We start from the raw sequence: 21090 nt of genomic DNA, 5'->3' as shown, positions 1-21090 counted from the left end.
TCGCTCCCCCTCTCTCACGCCCTCTCGCACCCCGCCGGCTCCTCTCCCGGGCCGGGCTCGGATCCCCGGCGGCCGCCCCTCCGCCCGCCGGCCGGGACCAAGGTAGGTCCGGGGACCAACCGGCCGCCGCGCCCTGTCCTCTGCCGATCTCGCTCTTCCCCCCTCGCCCCCTTTCTCCTTCCACACTCCCTGCCGTCCATCTTGAATACTTGGGATTCTTGAATGGAGTGAGGAGGATCCGCTCCCCCAGGCTCCCATTGGCTGTGGGTTAACCCTTTTGAAACGAGATCCTCCCTCTCATTGGCTGCCAGGCTCCCCTCTTCTCCCCCAACCCCCATCCCCTCCGCCTCCCAGCAGCCGGCGAGGTCAGGGCGCTCCCGGGCGCCCCCTCCCCTGGCCTCTCGGCCCCCCACACCTCCACCCCCGGACGCCGGTCTCCCTGCTCTTAACGTCACACCCGCCACAGGGCTGCAGGTGAGGGCAGATCCGGTTCCCGCCAAATGCGGCCCCAGGGTTGGACCGGCAGAAACCCTGTTCCCAGATGCCCCTTGTGCTGGACCTGGAGACCTTAGAAGATGCAAGAGGTGCAATTTCCTGCCTGTCTCCGAACCCTCCTTGAGCAGAAGTACCTCTCCAACGGGGAATCCACACTGCCTTTCAGCTTCACCCAAGGCGATCCGAGAGCGCTCCCGAACCAACCGGCCCCCTGGGCCGGGCAGGAAGAGGGCAGCTCCGGAAAGAATATCTGAGGCTCTTCTGAGAGGCTAATTCCCTGATTGCCGCAGGGCAGGTCTGACCCTACTAGGAATGTGCAGCATCTGGAGCTCTGCTCAGTCACAAACATCCCCTGGGACCAACCAACCCAGCCGCCTGGTCCTGTGCTGGACCCCCGAGGGGCTCTGAGCTGGGAGCCCAGAGGGGCATAGAGGAAGGAGGCAGCAGGGAGTAGGGCAATGAGTCCGGCCTGGGAATGGGGTACTTTTGTTCTAGGCCCAGATCTGCCATAACATGCTTCGCCAGGTCATGTCTCCTCTCTGGGCCTCAGTTTCCTGATTTACAAAAGTTTGATCCAGAACTTCCTATAGGAGTTTCTGTGTGAAGATGGAAATGCTCTATACTGCATCATCCAATATGGTAGCCACTAGCCACATATGGCTACTGAGCATTGGAAATGTGGCTACTATGACTGAGGAAATGGCTTTCTAATTTTATTTAATTTTAATCACTTTTAAATAGCCACATGTAGCCAGTGGCTACCATATAGGACAGTGCAGGTCCAGAACGCCAGTGGTCCTGCTGGTGAACAACATTCTAGGAATCTTGCTGGGGAAAAAAAAAAAAAAATCCTTTCTCTTTGTCTTCAGGTGCAAAATCTCCCAGGTCCAAATTGCAAATCACCAAGGGCATCAATGCCTAGGAAATGAGGTTCGAATCCCTGTCACCTTTGTCAGGAACCCTTTTCTTATGATTGTCGCTGCTCTGCGGGAGCTGAGATACACACACCCATGACACATGGAAGATTAGGTCTAGCAGGATTTGCAAGTTTGCCCAACCTTCTTGTTTTTTCAAAGATAGAAGGCAAGATATTGACAGGAGTTAGGGTGGGGGATGTCACTTGCCCAAGGGCACACAGCAATTTAACACAATAAACTTAGTGCATCTCTTTGGGGCTCTTATACGCCCACCACGCATACACCATTAAGTTAATTCACTGAATGCACTTCTCTGGCCCAGGTCAAAAGTGAACTGGGGTTGAAATCAGCCAATATGGCTGATAGCAAGGGATAGCCAGCTCCATGGGAAAGGCAGACAGGCTGTCCAATCAGCACGTGAATACCCAGAGCTCCTGGGTTGTAAGAACATAGGTAGCTCAGAGCCTGTTTCCTAAATCAATGTGTGTAAGAGACCCCATTGTGGCATCCCCCACCATGAGGAGAGAAAGCCAGCCGAGAGACAGAAGAGTGAACCTGAGTTTATCCTTAGGTTAAGCAGGAAGCAGAATCAGCAAGCAGCTGGGGCTTCTGTAGGAGGAGGGGTGCAGGGCATCCAGGATTCTGGTAGTTACAGGCTTGGTGCGTACAGGGCCCTAGCCCAGCAGACAGAACAGCCCCAGGAGCTGGTAAAAGGGACTGTAGCACCTTGTACAGATCCTTGTCCAGTCCCCACTTGTGGAGGGCGTCTGCCTGGGTAATGTGCTGTGGGTAAGGGGAAGACACAGAGCTGCCTGGAGAATGGCTTCTGTCCTCAGCACTTCTTTATTACAGGTGAAAATTGCTAAATGACTTCTCTGGTGACAGACAGATAACGAGTTCGGAGGAGGGAAGGATTGCTCCCAGTTGGGAATGGAATCTAAGAAGGCTTCCTGGAGGAAGTAGCATCTAAGATTTGAAGACCAGAAAGGATTTAAAGACAAGAAGATGGGAGGAAGGAAGACCAGGAAATGACAAGGAGAGGAAACAACAGAAAGGCTGGAAGGTGGGGAGATGGTGGGATGTGCTTAGAATGGGTTATAAATTCAATAGGAACCTAGGATATAGGAAGGAGAATAGCAAGGATGGAAAGTCAGGCTGGGAAAGGTTGTGGAGGTCTTGAACACTTCCCTCTAGCCTCGGCTCAGCTCCAATGACATCATTTTTCTTGAAGATGCCCTTACCCTTTTCCCCTGCCAAGAGATGCCTCCTACCTATTCATCAAGCTACCCCAGTGCCTCCACCCTCAGCTTTCTGCAGCTTCTACCTTAGTCTGAAGGCCCCCATTTGTGTTCCACAAACACTCTTCCCAAGGCAGAGTGGACTCTGGTTCCCCACGAGGGGATGGACTCTCTTTGGTCCCTCTCAGCTCAGTCTCCAGTCTCTGGATTCCCTGTGCCCAGGTGTGAGCTGCATAAAGAAGGCTTCCTTTTTCACTTATCACCTTTTAAACCTCTGTACAGCCCCATCCCATCTCAGGAGTTTAAAATGGAGACCAGGGGACTTCCCTGGTGGTCCAGTGGTTAAGACTCTGCGCTTCCAGAGCAGGGTGCGCAGGTTCGATCCCTGGTCAGGGAACTAAGATGATGCGCAGTGTGGCCAAAAAAAAAAAAAAAGTACCCAGGAGCTATTTGGCTCCAGCCCCTCTTACACTCTTCTCTCCCCCTTCCCCCCTCGGGACTTCCAGAATGCTCCTGGGCTTTGCAGTACCCTTTCTTCCTCGCCATCCCACAGTATGTCCAGGATCATTCTGGAGGTGGCCCTTTGCCTTCCGCCCTAATCTCCAGAGTCCTCCCCAGATTCCAGTATACCACTTGTGAGACAGCAAGACCTTCTACCCCAGTCCTCTGCCTCTTGGAAGGACTCAATCTGAAACATCAGAGACACGTTACCTCTCTGCTTAAACATCAGTGGAGGGAACTCGGCTTCATGGCTGCTAACTCGCTGAGGAGACACAGGCCTGTCCATATGTGTCTCTCTCCTTTCCCCTTCTTCCACAATAAGGCGCCTTTGTGTCTCCTCTCAACTGCTTATGTGTCTGAGGGCTTCCTGTGTGGAAGCCTCTGGAATCATTGCTGGGAAACATTCCTAGCCCCAAGGTGCTCATAGTTGAGGGTTACAAGGCAGACACATAAAGAGGAAGTCAGAGAGCAACAGGTGTCCAAATAGACGCAAGAACCTTCTTTCTGAGGCAAACCCATTTCCCTGAGGTCTTGATGCTATCCTTGCTTCAGCAGTTGCCCCATTTATTGCATCTCCAATCCCCTTCCATGAGCCTAGAGCAAGGATCAGCAAACTATAGCCCACAGACGAAATCCTGCCTTTTGCCTGTTGGGGTTTTTTTGTTTGTTTTTGGTGTGTGTGGCTTTTCTTTTTTTTTTTTTTTGGTAAATAAGGTCCATTGGAACACAGCCCTGCTCACTTGGTTACACATTGCCTATGGCTGCTTTCACACTACAGTGGCAGAGTTGAGTGGTCACCACAGAGACCCTACGGCTGGCAAAGCTTCGTATATTTACTAGCTGGCTCTTTACAGCAAAGGTTTGTGGACAGTTTTGGACCCTGTCATCTCAGAAAGCTGTAACAGAACTCAAGGAAGTCAACTGAAATTACCCTGAGATGGGAGTGGAAAGGCACAGCCCAGACTTTCCCCCTCAGCCTACACATATGCTAAAATCTTCCCATAAGCCACCGTGAAACTTCTCACAATGCTGGTCAGTTTGCCACGTCTACCCTTCATGTCCCACCCACTCTTAAACCTATGCAGTCTGGCTTTGGCCCCTACTTTCCCCTGGAATGTTTCCCACTAGGACCACCACGAACCTCCGCATCCCTGGCCCATCACTCTTTTCTCAGTTCTCATCACACACAACCTCTCTTTAGCTTCTGCCTCTCTTGACTGTATCAGTCTTGAAATGCTCATGGTTTCTGGGAGGCTAGACCAGTCTTGAATTGCCTCTTATGTCCCCAACTATTCCTTCTCAGGTCCCTTCCCATGGGTCTGCTTCCCTCCCCTGCTGCTTAAACACACATTCTGCAAGGATTTGTCCATGACCTCTTCTCCCCTCAAGCCTTCTCACTGGACAAAATCATCCGCATACCTGATTTTAACACTCTCATTTACGTGGATGACTTCCCAATGTACAATTTCTGAACTGAAAGCCCAGATTTCTAACAGAATACTGCAGCTCCTCAGATGCTTGTCTTACTGACCAGACAAGCTGAATTTGTTCAATATCAAGCACATCATCCTATACCTCTGCCCCTCACCTACTCACCTTTGCCTCTTCTTCCATCCACCCCTTAATTGTTGCTCTTCCTAAGAGATCTGCCCTTGGCCCTTCTCTCTTTGAGGGCAATTTCATCCATTTTTACAGTTTCAACAATCACCTGTGCATGAATCACTGCCAAGTCTATTGGGGTTGGCTAGAAAGTTTGTTCGGGTTTTCCCATAACATGAAAAAACCCAAACAAACTTTTTGGCCAACCCAATATATCTCCAGGCATGTTTGCAGCTGCTTCCTTACATTCCCAAGTAGGTATATGAGGCAGGTATCTGGTGCTTTTGCCTGCCTGAATTCCATCCTGCTTCTAGTAACTACACCTTAGCTTTCCTTTGGGGAGACAGCTGTTCTCTACTTTCATTCTGCATGGTTCACATGAGGCTGACCTCACCTGCCCCTTCAGGGGCAGTCCCACAACCCACGTGTATTAGGTCTATGGCTGTATAACAAATTAGTCCAAAATTTAGTGGCTTAAGACAACACACATTTATTTTCTCACAGTTTCTGTGGGTCAGGTATCTGGGCAGAGTTTGGTTGGGTCTTCTGACCATGGTCTCTCATGAGGCTGCAGTCAAAGTATCACCCAGGGCTGGGGTCTCATCTGAAGGCTCAGAGGGGAAGGAGTTGCTTCCACGTTAACTTTCAGAGTTGTTGGCAGGATTCAGTTCCTCAAGGGCTGTTGGACTGAGGGTCTCTGTTCCTTGGTGGCTGTTTAGCCACCCTCAGTTCCTTGTAATGTGGGTGTCTCCAACATGGCAGCTTGCATCAACAAAGCCAGAAAGAGAGTCAGCTAGCAAGATGGAAGTCAAAGTCTTTTGTAACCTAATCACAGAAGTGACAACCCCTCAACATTGCCATATTCTGTTGGTTAGAAGTAAGTTACTCAAGAGGAGAAGATAAAACAAGGGTATGAATCTAGGAAGCAGGATCACTGGGGGACATAATTGAGGCTGTCAACCACAGAAGATTTAGCCAATTAAACGACAAAAATTGATTCAAGGATGGGTATCTAATCAAAGTCAATCAGAATTAGACCTGAGGGGCTTCCCTGGTGGCTCAGTGGTTAAGAAGCCGCCTGCCAATGCAGGAGACACAGGTTCGAGCCCTGGTCCGGGAAGATCCCACATGCCGCGGAGCAACTAAGTTCGTGCACCACAACTACTGAGCCTGCTCTCTAGAGCCCGCGAGCCACAACTACTGAGCCCACATGCGACAACTACTGAAGCCCATGCGCCTAGAGCCCGTGCTCCGCAACAAGAGAAGCCACTGCAATGAGAAGCCCGCGCACCACAATGAAGAGTAGCCCCCGCTTGCTGCAGCTAGAGAAAACCCGTGTGCAGCAACACAAAGACCCAACATAGCCAAATTAATTAATTAATTTTAAAAAAACCCAACATGCATGCGTTAAAAAAAAAAAAAAAAAGAATTAGACCTGAGATGTTTGCCAGAACTTTGGAGAGAGTGGAATTGCTGGCATTGTTTTGCTGGCAGAAGAGGATAAGCTTGAAACTGCTGTTGGTCATAACCATTGCCTTGTGGAGGAGAATCTGCCTAAACTGGAGACATAATAAGGAACAAGAAGGCAAGAGACGGGGAGAGACAGATGCCTGATAACATCATTTGAGAAGCTGATACAGCCATGCCTACAGCAGAACCTCTCGAGTTTTCAGTTATGTAAGCCCAGACATTCCTTCCACTTACATTGGTTTCAGATGGATTCTGCCACCCACAACCAAAAGGTTCCTAATGGATAAAATGTCTCAGAAATACCTCGGATTCAGTTTGCCCAAACCCAATTTAATTATCTTACCTTCATCTTCCCCACAAAACGGCTTCTCTTCCTTGATTCTGTTTTGCAGTTAAAAGCATGACATAATTGCTTAGGGTGAAAACCTTGAAGTCATTTTTGCCCTTCCTTACTTGCTGTGGAGGTTGGAATAACCCATGCAACACGGGCTCTATAGAACCATAGGAGATGCCTTTTTCCTTCACAAAGATGGGGGAGGCTCTAAGGTGACCCAATGAAATACAGTCTTAACTATACAGCTAAACAAGTAACTAGGTTTTCCTCCAAGTCATTAGAATCTTACAGAATTTCTGGATGTAAATCTCATGATTTAGAGGAGGAGAATACTGTATCTGACTCTCATATCAAAACATACCATAGACAAAGTGAAATTCTGGCAAACTGCCTGGTGACCTTGTCCTTTGGAAGGCACTCCGGACTGGTTTTGTGAAAACATTCCTTCTGTCTCTAAGGCAGACTAAAAGAAATTGTGTCATTTGGAAGTCAGTCATAATTTCTTTGACATCTTTCTCCTTAGAATTCCAATCAGAATGCTAATCTTTACCTTCCTTTCCCTATGCCACCTTCATCCAGAATTGCCCTAAATCCTGTGCATTCTACCTCTCAGACATGTCCTGTTTTCTCCATTACCCTGTCAACTTAATATCCACCTTGGGGTTTTGGATCATCTTCTGAAAAACTTTCTTTCCAATCTCCACTCCATCAGAGTGTGAGTCTACAACACAGACTTCAGATCACCTGCCCCAAACTGTGATGTCTCCCTAGTGCCTAGACAATGCTTTCTAACCTTTATTGGGTTATGGACCCTTTTTTTATTTTTTATTTTATTTTATTAAAAAATTTTTTTGGCCTCATTGTGCAGAATTGCAGGATCCTAGTTCCCCGACCAGGGATCAAACCTGTGCCTCTTGCAGGGGAAACACAGAGTCTTAACTACTGAACCGCCAGGGAAGTCTCTGGACCCTTTTTTATAAATTTTATTTATTTATTTATTTGGCTGTGTTGGGTCTTCGTTTCTGTGCGAGGGCTTTCTCTAGTTGCGGCAAGCAGGGGCCACTCTTCATCGCGGTGCGCGGGCCTCTCACTGTCGCGGCCTCTCTTGTTGCGGAGCACAGGCTCCAGACGCTCAGGCTCAGTAGTTGTGGCTCACGGGCCTAGTTGCTCCGCGGCATGTGGGATCTTCCCAGACCGGGGCTCGAACCCGTGTCCCCTGCATTGGCAGGCAGATTCTCAACCACTGCGCCACCAAGGAAGCCCTGGACCCTTTTTTAAAAGGCTGATGAAATCTATGGGCAAGGTAACTCTTTCTGGAAAAATCTGTATTTTGTGTTTTGGTGTACATTTCAAGAGGATCGTGTGAACCCTCTGGAGTCTGTTTCCTAAATATCGTGACGACATAGCCTCTCTTGTGACGACATAGCCTCTCATCAACTCAGGTGAGACCTTCATACAAAGACTACATTCCAAACTTCTTCGCACGGCATTCAATGCCTTCCAAACTTAACCCTACCTGCCTTTCTAGCTGCACCTTCTGTCTCGTGCAGTTATGGTTAGTTTGTCTGATTCCCCACCAGGCCAAGAGCCTCCCTTAGAGCAGAGATTTTGCTTTTTTATTTTTCCTTGTTATATCTCCCCAGATGGAATGAAAGTTTCTCAGGAGCAACAATCAGAATGCCTAGATTAGTGCAGGATCAATTGTTAGTTCACTGTTAGTTTTTTTTGTTTTTTTTAATTTATCTTATTTTGGTGAGAATACTTAACAAACACTTAACATGAGATCTACCCTCTTAACAGATTTTTAAGGGTACAATACAGTATTATTGACAATAGGTACAATGGTGTACAGCAGATCTCTAGGATTTATTCATCTTGCTAATTGAAACTTTATGCTGGTTGATTAGGAATTTTCCATTTCTCTCTCCCTCCAGCCCTTGGCAATCACCGTTCCATTCTTTGATTCTAAGAGTTTGACTATTTTGGAAACCTCATGTAAGTGGAATCATGCAGTACTTGTCTTTCTGTGATGGGCTTATTTCATTTAGCATAATATCTTCGAGGTTCACCCATGTTTTCACATATTGCAGAATATTCTTCTCTTTTAAGGCTGAATAATATTCCATGTACGCCTTTACCACATTTTCTTTATCCGTTCATTGTCGATGGACAGTTAAGTTGTTTCCACATCTTGACTATTGTGAATAGTGTTGCAAACTATTAATTTAAGAATTATTAATTTCTAGCAGCAAAAGGATTTTAAGGTGATGGGCCTAGCTAGTATGATACAATGCCATAGGCTCCAAATCTATATTTGGGGAGAGTTCTGATTTCAGAAGTTTTCAGTTTTAGTGGACCCCACAGGGATGGGAACTTCTCAGATCTTGTGCCATGATTTTGGTTTAGAAAACCACCCCACTGGTGAACTTCTTACCACATTTGCCAGTACTAATGCCAGGAATCATTTTTGGTAGCTGGAGCCCTTTGGGACCCTGGAGAGACTTTTTTTTTTTTTAATTTAATTTAATTTTTATTTTATTTTTATTTTTTGGCTGCATCGGGTCTTTGTTGCTGCGCGTGGGCTTTCTCTAGTTGCGGCGAGCGGGGACCACTCTTTGTTGTGGTGCGCGGGCTTCTCATTGCGGTGGCTTCTCTTGTTGCGGAGCACGGGCTCTAGGCGCGCGGGCTTCAGTAGTTGTGGCACGCAGGCTCAGTAGTTGTGGAGTACGGGCTTAGTTGCTCCGTGGCATGTGGGATCTTCCCGGACCAGGGCTCGAACCCGTGTCCCCTGCATTGGCAGGCGGATTCTTAACCACTGCGCCACCAGGGAGTCCCAACCCTGGAGAACCTTAAAGAACTGGTTCGGGTGGTGGATTCTTACGTGAGTTTATTGATCTCATATTGTAGCTCTGACTCAATCCCCACACTCAGCACAAGCCAGAACAAGACATAGGAATGTCTCCCCTGTGGCTCCAAAGTGGACTTTCTCAGGAAATCTGGGGTGAGAGAAAATTGCTCCCCTTCGGCCACATTTCAAAACTCCTCCCGCGTTCCAGTCACGCCGCCCCCACCTCCCACATACATGGGACATTTCATACCACACGGTGAGAAGTAGAAGGAAGATATTATCAGTCCATAAAAGTGCATGATCTCGGGGGGCAAGGACTCTGTTGGTCTTGTTTGACACTATATTTCCAGGACTACAACAGTGCCTAGCACATAGTGAGCACTCAAATTATACTTGTTGAATGAATGAATGAATGGAAAAATGGGAGAAGTCAATGATCTCGGCTTCTAACTTACAAATGTTTGTCTTCAGAACCTCTGTAATTTCTTTGTGGGCACATGGATCTTGTGATTTCATCCAACCATAAGCACTGAAGGATCTAGGTCCTACTAGACCTGTCAGGATCAATGGGATGACTTCAGATTTCTCTCATATGTAACATATGCAGCATCAATAAATGAGATGCCCTCATTGTGTGCAAGGGCCTCACACGATGGTATCAACGTGCTATGGTTGGGCTTATCGGTTAATATTAGTTTTTACCTCATGACCCATTATGGCCACTCAAGATCCAGCCATCATGTTTTATTCCAGCCAATAGAGGGCAGGAAGAAGGACTGAAGAAGGGTGTGTCCCTCTTTTTTTTTTTTACATTAAATTATTAAGAATATTTATTTTTGGACCATTATCATTTTTTTGCCCACATTTTATAAATTTCCTACAGTGAATGTGTGGGTGTGCCCCTCTTTTAAAGAGACTCTCCAGGGACTTCCCTGGTGGCCCATCCAGTGGTTAAAATGCCAAGCTTCCACTGCAGGGGGCACGGGTTCAATCCCTGGTCAGGGAACTAAGATCTCATATGCCACACGGCATGGACAAAAATAAATTTAAAATAATAATAATAATAATAATAATAATAAATAAAGAGACTTTCCAGAAGTTACCTATGATTCTTCTCCTTACATCCCATTAGCCAGAACTTAGTCACATGGCCACAGCTAATTTCAGGGGAGGAAGTCTTTATTTCACGTGACCAGGTAACCAGCTAAAACTCAGGTGTTCTATTACAAAGGAAAAGTGGGGAACCTATTGAGGGAGACTGTTAACACGGTGGGGGAGGTGGTTTGACCTGGAAAGTCTTACAAAACCAGAGAAACCTCTCTCTACTCACAACCCCACTCACGGCTCTCATCTACGGTGCGGTGGTCACCAGCCCAGTCCCACGTGAGAGTGGAGGGGTCTGCCCAGTGGTTAGAAAGCATGGCTGCTGGAGTCAGATGGCCACAGGTTCAAGTATGTCTCTGGACCTCTCCTTTCTTCCCTTTCTGAAGCGAAGAAAACAATGCCCATTGTGTAAAGTTATGGTGGGATTTCCTGGGAAATCCCTGGGACAGACTTGTTGCCCATGAATGGTGCTTTTTAAAAAAATTGTGGTAAAAAAAACCTGTACAATTTACCCTTTTAACCATTTGTAGTGTACAGCACAATAGTGTTAACTATATGCACATTGTCGTGCAACAGATTTCTAAGACCTTTTCATCCTGCAAAACTGAAACACTGCACCTGTTGAACAGCAAGGCCCCTGCTCCCTCTCCCTCCAGCCCTTGGCAACCACCATTCTACTCTCTAAGAGTTCCACTACTTTAGATGCCTCACATCAGTAGACTTGTACATCATTTGTCTTTTGGGACTGGCTTATTTCACTTAGCATAATGTCCTCAAGGTTCATCCATGTTGTAGCATATGGCAGGATTTCCTTCCTTTTTTTAAAACTGAATCATATTCCGTTGTATGGATATGCCATATTTTCTTTATCCACATATCCTTTTTTTTTTTTTGGCCACGTTTGGGTCTTCGTTGTTGCGCACGGGCTTTCTCTAGTTGTGGTGAGCGGGGGCTACTCTTCGTTGTGGTGCGCGGGCTTCTCATTGCGGTGGCTTCTCTTGTTGCAGAGCACGGACTCTAGGCACACGGGCTCAGTATTTGTGGTGCACGGGCTTAGTTGTTCTGCGGCATGTGGGATCTTTCTGGACCAGGGCTCGAACCCATGTCCCCTGCATTGGCAGGCGGATTCTTATCCACTGCGCCACCAGGGGAGTCCGATCCACATATTCTTCATCCAGTGGATGTTTAGGTTGCTTCCATCTCTGAGCTATTGTGGCTAATGCTGCAAGAATGGTGCTTCTTATTAGAAACTAGTTAGTATCAGAGACTAGTTCTCTCCTTTCTTTCATTACCCTTTGGTGGGGAGCTTCATGGTTTGTTTGTTTTTTTCTTTTCCTGTGTGTAAATAATTGTTAGGTTAAACATCTGAGGTGGAAACAAGATGGATGGATCTGGGAGTTTTATAGATACTGCATATCTATTAGAGGGAAGGGGAAAAGGTGTCCCAGGACATTTACAGAGTACAGATTCTCTTTAGACGGCCCATTTGAATACATAAGAGGAGCTGCAGGGCTGTCACATTGTTGAATCCTAGAGCCACTAAAATTCTAGACTCCAGATGTTTACTTACAGGAAAGGTACAGAACCATTGTCCAGTTCTGACTGAAGCCATCCACCCATGAATCCTAAATCTTGACCCCAAGGATCAAAGGCCTCGAGCAGCAGTGAGGAAGAAAGACCACCTAACACAAATGTGTGGTTCTCTCATTGAGAAGTAACTTATCAGGCAAAACCCTAGCTGATAGTAACTCTGAGAAGCTGTGCCTTGGTATTCCTTCCTCCAGTGGTTTCCTTAGGAGACACAGAAAATAAGAATAACATCAATGTCATCGTTATAAAAGAAAATCTTTACCCAAATATGGATGTTGCACACTTTGAATCAAAAGCATTTGTTACGCATTTATAGGTATAGATGGTGTCAGAGAAGCATGGACTGAACCAGCTTCCCAAGGAGCTTCCGAGTAGCTGGAGTGAGAAGGCAAACACTCATGAACTTGGTGACATTGGCTGGGAAAAGCAGAGAACACTACTGGGGGGAGGGGAGGATGTGGTCTGCGCGGGACTTAGAAGAATGACAGCATTTAAATAAGTGGACAGTATTCAGAAAGGCATTTTTTTTCTTTTGTTTTGATTTAGCCAATATGCACTGAGTGCCAACTCGGTAGGTGCCAGGCTCCATGCTTGAAGCTGAGGATAATGACAAAAAGACATAGTCACTGCCTTCCAGGAGGTTTTCAAAACTATTTCATCAGGGGAGCAGATTTTTCTAATGAGGCCCACACTGCCCTGGCCTCACCCTCTGAAGGGGGCCCAGAGGCACCTCCAGGACACCCCGTTCCCACGAAGCACAGCTCGATGAGCAGGGGTTGGAGATACAGAGCTGACAGTCTGGCTGTGGCAGCAGAAGGGGAGTTGGCTCTGACACTGTACCCTGGAGCTGGCCACCGGTCAGGTACCTTGCGTCCACAGTGAGGCCATCCTCCAGAACCTTGCTCTCCCATCTCACCCACCTGGCTACTGCCATGCATTTTCTGCTCAGCCCCTGACCCTTGGCCCTGTGGGACTGGTATTTGGTCTCCCACTGTGGGACTCCTTCAGACTCTAGCTCTTTAGTTGATTTAGGACAGAAGACGAGGAAGAAGTGCTAGTGTGGTTTCCAAGAGGAAACGCTCAGCAATAAGCAGGCTCTTCAAACCTGAGACGGTGAACTGGGGAGTCACCCACATGGAGGTGGGGTGGGGTAGGAGATGCATTGGGATCCTGTGCAAATAGCAGAATCTGGTTTGAATAGCATTGCTAGCCTTCCCAGCTGGGTGACCCTGAGCAAATCATTTCTGAGAGGCTGCTTTCCTTCATTTGCAAATCTGGCAAAACAATACCAAGTCACAGGATTATTGCTAAGTTTCAATGAAATACTGAAAATGAAGCCCAGGGTGGGGCACATGATAAAAGCCCGAGTGAAAGGGGCTTAAGCGAGGGAGAGGAGTGGGGAGCTTCACAAGAGCCCTTGGAGTGTGGAGAGGGAAGAACAGAAGGCCAACAGCTGAGCCAGAGTGTGCCCTTAACTCTGTAGAGCCAATCTCCCCGGTCACTCAAGGAGAAATGGAATGGAATGGGGGAGGGGGCTGGGCGGCCAGACTGTCACTCGGGGATGATGGATGAGCGAGCGTATTCCATGGCTTGTAATTAGTGCCGACTGGCTCTGAGATTCTTCCCCTGGAGGAGTGTTCCCTGCTCCTGCTGCTTGGGAGGCCCTCCTCAGGGCTCGGGGCTGGGGCTGGGTGTAAAGTTTGCCCTGAAACTGGCACAGACTTCCAGCGGCTGGTGTGCGTGTGCTTTTCTACATGGGTGTGAATGCAAGTATATGTGTATATTTGTGACTCTGGTATCAGTGTATGCATGCATGTGCACATATGTATGTTTGTGTGTACTTACACGTACCCATATGAGTGTGCATGTGTGCTAAGTTGCTAGTCAAGATATGGTTAAATATGCAATGAGAGGAATACATAAAATGCTAGATTTTTGTTGGGGTCACTTGAAGGGGACTTTCAGTTTGAAGAAGTCACTTGACTGGTAGGCAGCCCATGTCCTGAGGGAGGAAATAACAGATATGACCATGCCCCTTCCTGAGGTCCCTGGTAGCTAAAGCAGGTCAGGATGGAAGAGGTGTCCTAATTTGCTTAAGGGTTTTTCTGGGGTAAGCGGAATTCACATTTCCCCAACATTTCTTCTTAAGAGTCAAAATTGTGGAGAGATTTGGGGAATGAGTGAGTATAATTTCAACCAAGGCTTAGGACAGAGAATAACAGTAAGGTCTCTAAAGTAAAATTTCCTTGAGAAAAATGGAATCTAGGTTGCTAAGCACTAGGGTCTACTCCCAGCTCCACGATTCATCAGCTATGAGACCTTGAAGGAGTAGATTAATTGCTCTCTAAGGCTTCATTGTCCATTGACAAAAAGAGGATAATACTGGCATGGTGCTATCATATATTATGTAAATTTGAATTATGCAGATTTGAAAAACTGCAAATCCCTCTAAATTAAAAAAAAAAGTCATCAAGTTTGCATGATTTCAAAATTGGTGTGTCAAGTGGTTTGTAGGCTGTTTACAACTATTACCCCATGACAGCATCACTTGGGCTGGCGAAAGTAAATAACCACCATCAGTATTTCTATCGTGAATCAAACTGTTTACGTGCGTCATAACTTCTGATAGTGACCGTAATGACTAATGTGCTATTATTCTAATATTCAACATTATCATTTAAAATATTTTCTGTATCCTAGAATGATGTTATCTTAGAGTTCATTAAGTGGTGGCATTAGTGCCAAAAAACACTCTCCAAAATTAATAACTTTGTAATGGAATTTAGATATGATAAAACATTATGAAAAAGCCCAAGTAACTGTCATAACATGCCAAGAAGTTAGTTTAGGAGTGCCTACTCTGTGAAACGTGAGACTTTTGGGGTTTAGTAAATAAAAAATAGCACAAAGGCAGAAATATTCTACAGTAGTTGAAGATTCCTTTCCCTACTTTTTACAATTACTCTTCTGGGAAATATAGTGTCAAATTATGTGAGTCTTGAATTATCCAGCATCTTCGGTAACATATCTTTTTCATAAGGTGTGATCTCCTCTTAAATGAAATTATGTAACCCATGAAAATTTCTCAGCTTGGTAAATGCGTATGCATATTAGGTAGTTTTTACAGTTATTCTTAATCCCAGCGCTAAGGGTTTTTAGGGACCAGGTGGATTCTGACACAGCATGTGGCTCAGGTCGGGAAGTCTTCTGGAATCCAGGTAGAACCTAAAGCTATTGAACTTTTGAAAACAGTGGCTGAATGAGTGTAAACTGTTAACTCTGGAATCAAAGTTTAAATCTCTGCAGCAGCTGTTTAAGAATCTGGAACAGGGGCTTCCCTGGTGGCGCAGTGGTTGAGAGTCTGCCTGCCAATGCGGGGGACGTGGGTTCGAGCCCTGGTCTGGGAGGATCCCACGTGCCGCGGAGCAACTGGGCCCGTCAGCCACAATTACTGAGCCGGGGCGTCTGGAGCCTGTGCTACACAACAAGAGAGGCCGCGACAGTGAGAGGCCCGCGCACCGCGATGAAGAGTGGTCCCCGCTCGCCGCAACTAGAGAAAGCCCTAGCACGGAAACGAAGACCCAACACAGACAAAAATAAAGAAAGAAAGAAAGAAAGAAAGAAAGAAAGAAAGAAAGAAAGAAAGAATCTGGAACAGATTATGTGTCCAAGAGGCTACACAGGACAAAGTTTCAACAGTGACACCATGTGGCAGCAAGGACTAACTGCAATGCAACCCTAATCACACTTCAAGATTCTTTCTCTGAACACCCTCAACTAAATCCACCAGTGGAGGATTGTGTCATTGGGGATGGGAAGCAGATGACTGGAACTTTGCCTATCCCAGAGTGGGACTGCAGGGCAGGACGAGGAGGTGGGCGTCTTAGATGTGTGTGTTTATGAGTGTATGGCCCTCTGTCTTCCTCATAAGTGACACCTGTGGGTGGAGGAGCTGGGGGTTGTTAAGTATGCCAGTCACAGAGATAGCAGAAAAGGAAGGGTAAAATTACATGCAGGCAACATGACATTTCATGTAATAAGTTGTTTCTAATATTATAATGATACAGACAAAAAGTTCTTGATTCTTTAAGGAAAATCTCAGAGTAGCAAGCAGTTGGGGAAAGTTGCTGACTTTCTCTACATATACATAAGACCACTATGGTAGATTAGAAAAATGGCCACAGTTATTCATGCTACCTTATAGGCATGCCTTTTGCAAAATGACTCTGCAGGTCTTTTCTTTAAAAGTGGACACGTTTCTGGAATTCCCTGGCGGTCCAGTGGTTAGGACTCTGTGCTTTCACTGCTGAGGGCCTGGGTTCAATCCCTGGTTAGGGAACTAAAATCCTGCAAGCTGTGCGGTACAGCCAAAAAAAAAAAAAAAAGGTGGACACATTTCCCTGATGCTTTGAATCTAAGCTGGCCTGATGATTTGTTTTGGTCAATAGAATGAGGCAGAAGTGATGTTATATTACTTCCTAGCTTCAGACTCAAGAGGCCTTGTGTCTTTCTGCCCACTTTCTTAGACCCCTGCAACCTCCATTTGAATAAGACCAGACTAGCCTCCTGGAAAATGAGAGACCAAATGGAGCAGAGCCGGTGAGCTGATTCATTTCAGCCAAGGTCCCAGCCATATGGAAGAGCCTGTACAAACCCAAAGCCAAACCTCATCAGACCTTCCAGCTAACCCCCCCAGCTGACTGCAGCAGACACATAATCAAGGCCACCCTAAACCTGCCAGGCCCTCACAGACTCAGTGACTCATGAGCTAAATAAATGTTTATCGTTTTAAACAAACTAACCCCCTAAAAGGGACACGTGCCCTCTTACAAGAGAAGCCTCAGAACAGAAAATATTTAAATTTCCTTCACTCTCAGACCTTCTACTCTTTCCAGATGTAAACGAATCTCCTCTTTCCTCCTACCTGGATGTGGTGATTCATTCATTCAATCATTCATTCACTCAATAGATTTTTTTTTTTTAATTAATTAATTTATTTATTTATGGCTGTGTTGGGTCTTCGTCTCTGTGCGAGGGCTTTCTCCAGTTGCGGCAAGCAGGGGCCACTCTTCATCGCGATGCACGGGCCTCTCACTGTCGCGGCCTCTCTTGTTGCGGAGCACAGGCTCCAGACGCGCAGGCTCAGTAATTGTGGCTCACGGGCCTAGTTGCTCCGCGGCATGTGGGATCTTCCCAGACCAGGGCTCGAACCCGTGTCCCCTGCATTGGCAGGCAGATTCTCAACCACTGAGCCACCCGGGAAGCCCTTTTTTTTTTTTTTAATGTAAGGCACTTTGATAGGTGTGGTGGGGCACATGGTGCAGGGCATAAAAAACACAGATCTGATGTATTATTATCATTTTTAATTTTATTTATTTTTGGCTGCATTGGGTCTTCGTTGCTGCATGCGGGCTTTCTCTAGTTGTGGTGAGCGGGGGCTACTCTTGGTTGCGGTGCATGGGCTTCTCATTGCGGTGGCTTCTCTTGTTGCAGAGCATGGGCTCTAGGCGCGGGCTCAGTAGTTGCGGAATGCAGGCTCTAGGGCGCGTGGGCTTCAGTAGTTGAGGCGCACGGGCTTAGTTGCTCCATGGCATGTGGGATTTTCCCGGACCAGGGATCAAACCAGTGACTTGTGCATTGGCAGGCGATTCTTTTTTTTCTTTTTTTTAAAAATTTATTTATTTTACTTATTTATTTTTGGCCGCATTGGGTCTTCGTTGCTGCACGCGGGCTTTCTCTAGCTACAGCGAGCAGGGGCTACTCTTTGTTGCGGTGCGTGGGCTTCTCATTGCGGTGGCTTCTCTTGTTGGGGAGCACGGGCTCTAGGCACGTGGGCTTCAGTAGTTGTGGCATGCGGGCTTAGTAGTTGTGGCTCACGGGCTCTAGCGTGCAGGCTCAGTAGTTGTGGCGCATGGGCTTAGTTGCTCCGCGGCACGTGGGATCTTCCAGGACCAGGGCTCAAACCCGTGTCTCCTGTGTTGGCAGGCGGATTCTTAACCACTGCACCACCAGGGAAGTCCCAGATCTGATTTATAGTCTAGTTTGAGTAGAAAGGAAATAAACCTGGCCCAATAAGCCACCTCGTACATTCGAATTCAGACAATGTGGGATCAATTTATAGATGCGTGATATCGGATAGTTACTTAACCTTTCTGAGTTTCCGCTTCCTTATCTCACAAACAGGAATAATACCTGGCTCTCAGCATGGTCGGGAGGGTTAAAAAATTTGTAAAGCTCTATGCCCATGGGTCAGGATCACATTCTCCTTCAAATTTGGGGTTGGCACTGAGCACCATTTTTATCACATCAGGATCTCCCCCAAGGAGGGGGGAATCTTCCTAAATTTGAGAGGTGACTGCTTTCAACAGTTCCTCACATAGGGCTCAGTGTAAGTCCAGCCCCCCACCCCCCGACAGGAATTTGGCATCTCTCCAGCAGCCTGAGAAATTGACTGAGAAGGGAAGGACATACAGAGATCACTCTGCAAATCAAGCCTGATGTGAGCGGTCTCTCCATGTCCACCAAACTACAAATCAAGTTTGGGTGATTCTTATTTGGCTCTCAGCCTTGCCTGGGAGACTGAGCTGCAGGGAAGGCCTCTGGCTGGGGACCTGCCATTCTAAAGTTTTGCCCCAGAAACAGTCCACATGGGGAGCCAGGTCCTGAAGCACAGTCTGAAGATCGGGAAGCAAGCAGGAGTAGATGAACGACAGGGCAGGGGATAAGCCTTGAACCCCCTCCATGTCTTCTTTCTTCCCCTCTCAGAAACCCCTGACCTCAACTAGAACATGCATAAACTAGAAAGAGCACACAGGAAGCTTGGGTCTTGACTTCCCTGGCTGTCCAGTGGTTAAGACTCTGCGCTTCCAACGCAGGGGCACAGGTTCGATCCCCGGTCGGGGAAGTAAGATCCCACATGCTGTGCGGCATGGCCAAAAAAAAAAAAAAAAAAGGGAAGCTTGGGTCACCACTGATCCTGCACTTCAGCCCTGATCTTGGCACCCCTCCCAGGCCATAGAGAAGTAAACCAGCCCAAAGGGCAGAGAGCTGCAAGTGTGGCTGCAGTATCCAGCTAGGTCAGTTACTGCACTGCCCTCCCATGCCTGCTTCTCCTCATCACCAGGGTATGTGAGAGGGGTACAGAGAAGCCAGATTCTATAGAAGTCCCTATGGTGAGAGCTGCAGTGATGTAAGCATATATCCTAATGGCTCTGATGGCCTTAAGGAAGACACTCCCCGCATAGAAACATTTCAGGCAGGGCTACTTTGACCTAAATTGAGACACTATTAGAAAATTAAATCAGATACCTGATAAATGTCTGTGGACTGACGGCTGAATCCCCACGTGTCGTCCTGGGAAAGTAGTCATACTTCTGGGCTGTTTGTGCTTGGGAACCTGAATGTCTGAGTGTGTGAGAGAGCTGGGAGGTGAGGGGGCAAGGGGGGGTAAGTGGCAGGGGGCAAGGACAACCAGACCTGCAGCTGAAGGGCTAAAGCCAGAAATCAGTCAGCATGTTTGGGTTGACAACATTATAACAAGGAGAGGGGAAGGATGGGAGAGGAGAGAGACGTAGTGGCCGGGGCGGTGGGGGGGAAATGGAGGCAAAGAAAGGAATAGAGATTGAGACAAAAAGGATGAGAAGGAAAAAGACGGGAAAGAGGGAAATAGAAGGGCTAAGAGCTGGAGCATCAGTGAGTCTCGGAGTAGAAGCTGGAAATGAGGAAAACTTTTCTTTTTTTTTGGCCACGCTGTGTGGCACGCGGGATCTTAGTTCCCTGACCAGGGATTGAACCCGCATCCCCTGCAGTGGAAGCGCAGAGTCTTAACCACTGGACCACCGGGGAAGTCCCCCAGGAAAACTTATTAAGAAATATCTTCAGAGACTAAAAAAAATGCTCTGTGTTAAAAATCTATCTTCCTATCTGTCTCCCCCATCAAGCTATAGGTTTTGGTTTATTTTATTTTTTAAAATTTATTTATTTTGCCTGTGTCAGGTGTTAGTTGCAGCACATGGGATCTTCCTTGCAGCATGTGGGCTCTTTAGTTGCAGCAGGCGGGCTCTTAGTTGCAGCATGCATGTGGGATCTAGTTCCCCGGCCAGGGATCGAACCTGGGCCCCCTGCATTGGGAGCATGGAGTCTTACCCACTGCACCACCAAGGAAGTACCAAGCAATAGGTTTTAAAGGCAGGCATTAGGTTTAAGCCATCTTTATATCCTCTGTGCTTAGCATAGTGCCAGACACATGCTAGGTACTCAATCAGTTGGTTGAACAAATGAAATATGAAGAAAAGGCAGGACTTGAAGACAGAAGGGCAGAGACATAGAAGAGAGTGGGTATGAGCTTAGACTTCAGAGTCATAAGGATGTGCTTTCAAATCCCAGTTCTGCCATCTAACTGCAGGACTTTGAGCAAGACAGCCTTTCCGAGTTTAGAGTTTACCATATAAAGTTGTTGTGAGGATTAAATGTCTGCAAAGCTCTTAGCAGACAGCCTGTGTAAGTTCCCAACAATGTTAGCTACTGTTATTACTGTTGTCACAGTTGTTGCAAACAAATAAGCAAGATAGGGGCTGTGATAAATGGATTGTGTGAAAAGCCCCCAGTTAATGACTCTGCCCTGCCACTTTGCAGTGCCTTTCCACTCTAACTCTGGGTCTGGCCATGTGGCTTGCTTTGGCTGATGGGACAATGGTAAACGTGATGCAAGCAGAGGTGCAGGGTGTGAGAAAGACTGCCTATCTTTGACTCCTCACTTGGAACTCTGCCACTGCAGGCTAGCACTGCTGGAAGGATGCCGGAGACATGCAGAGGACAGCCAAGGTGTTCCAGCTGAGGCCATCGTAGATCAGTCATCCCCAACCAACCCACCAACTATTACAGATGTATGAGCGAGCCCAGGGAAGGTCAGCCAGGTCCATCCCAGATCAGCAAGACCATTCAGCCCTAACCCCCAGACTTATGTGAAATAATAAATAGTTGCTATTTTAAGCC

The 21090-nt window shown here is 47.1% G+C and overlaps 1 long non-coding RNA gene across 1 annotated transcript; it reads left to right on the top strand.

Moving 5' to 3' along the window:
- Positions 1 to 20: 20 nt before the first annotated feature.
- On the top strand, positions 21 to 21065 carry LOC309667601. Its single transcript, XR_014267832.1, has 3 exons — positions 21 to 102; positions 2265 to 2475; positions 20731 to 21065. It is a non-coding gene; the product is annotated as an uncharacterized lncRNA (long non-coding RNA).
- The last annotated feature ends 25 nt before the right edge of the window (positions 21066 to 21090 follow it).

This window comes from Balaenoptera physalus, assembly GCF_965194825.1.
Source record: "Balaenoptera physalus genome assembly, chromosome: 10".
Lineage (NCBI taxonomy): Eukaryota > Metazoa > Chordata > Mammalia > Artiodactyla > Balaenopteridae > Balaenoptera > Balaenoptera physalus.
This window is presented reverse-complemented; position numbering and strand designations above follow the sequence as displayed.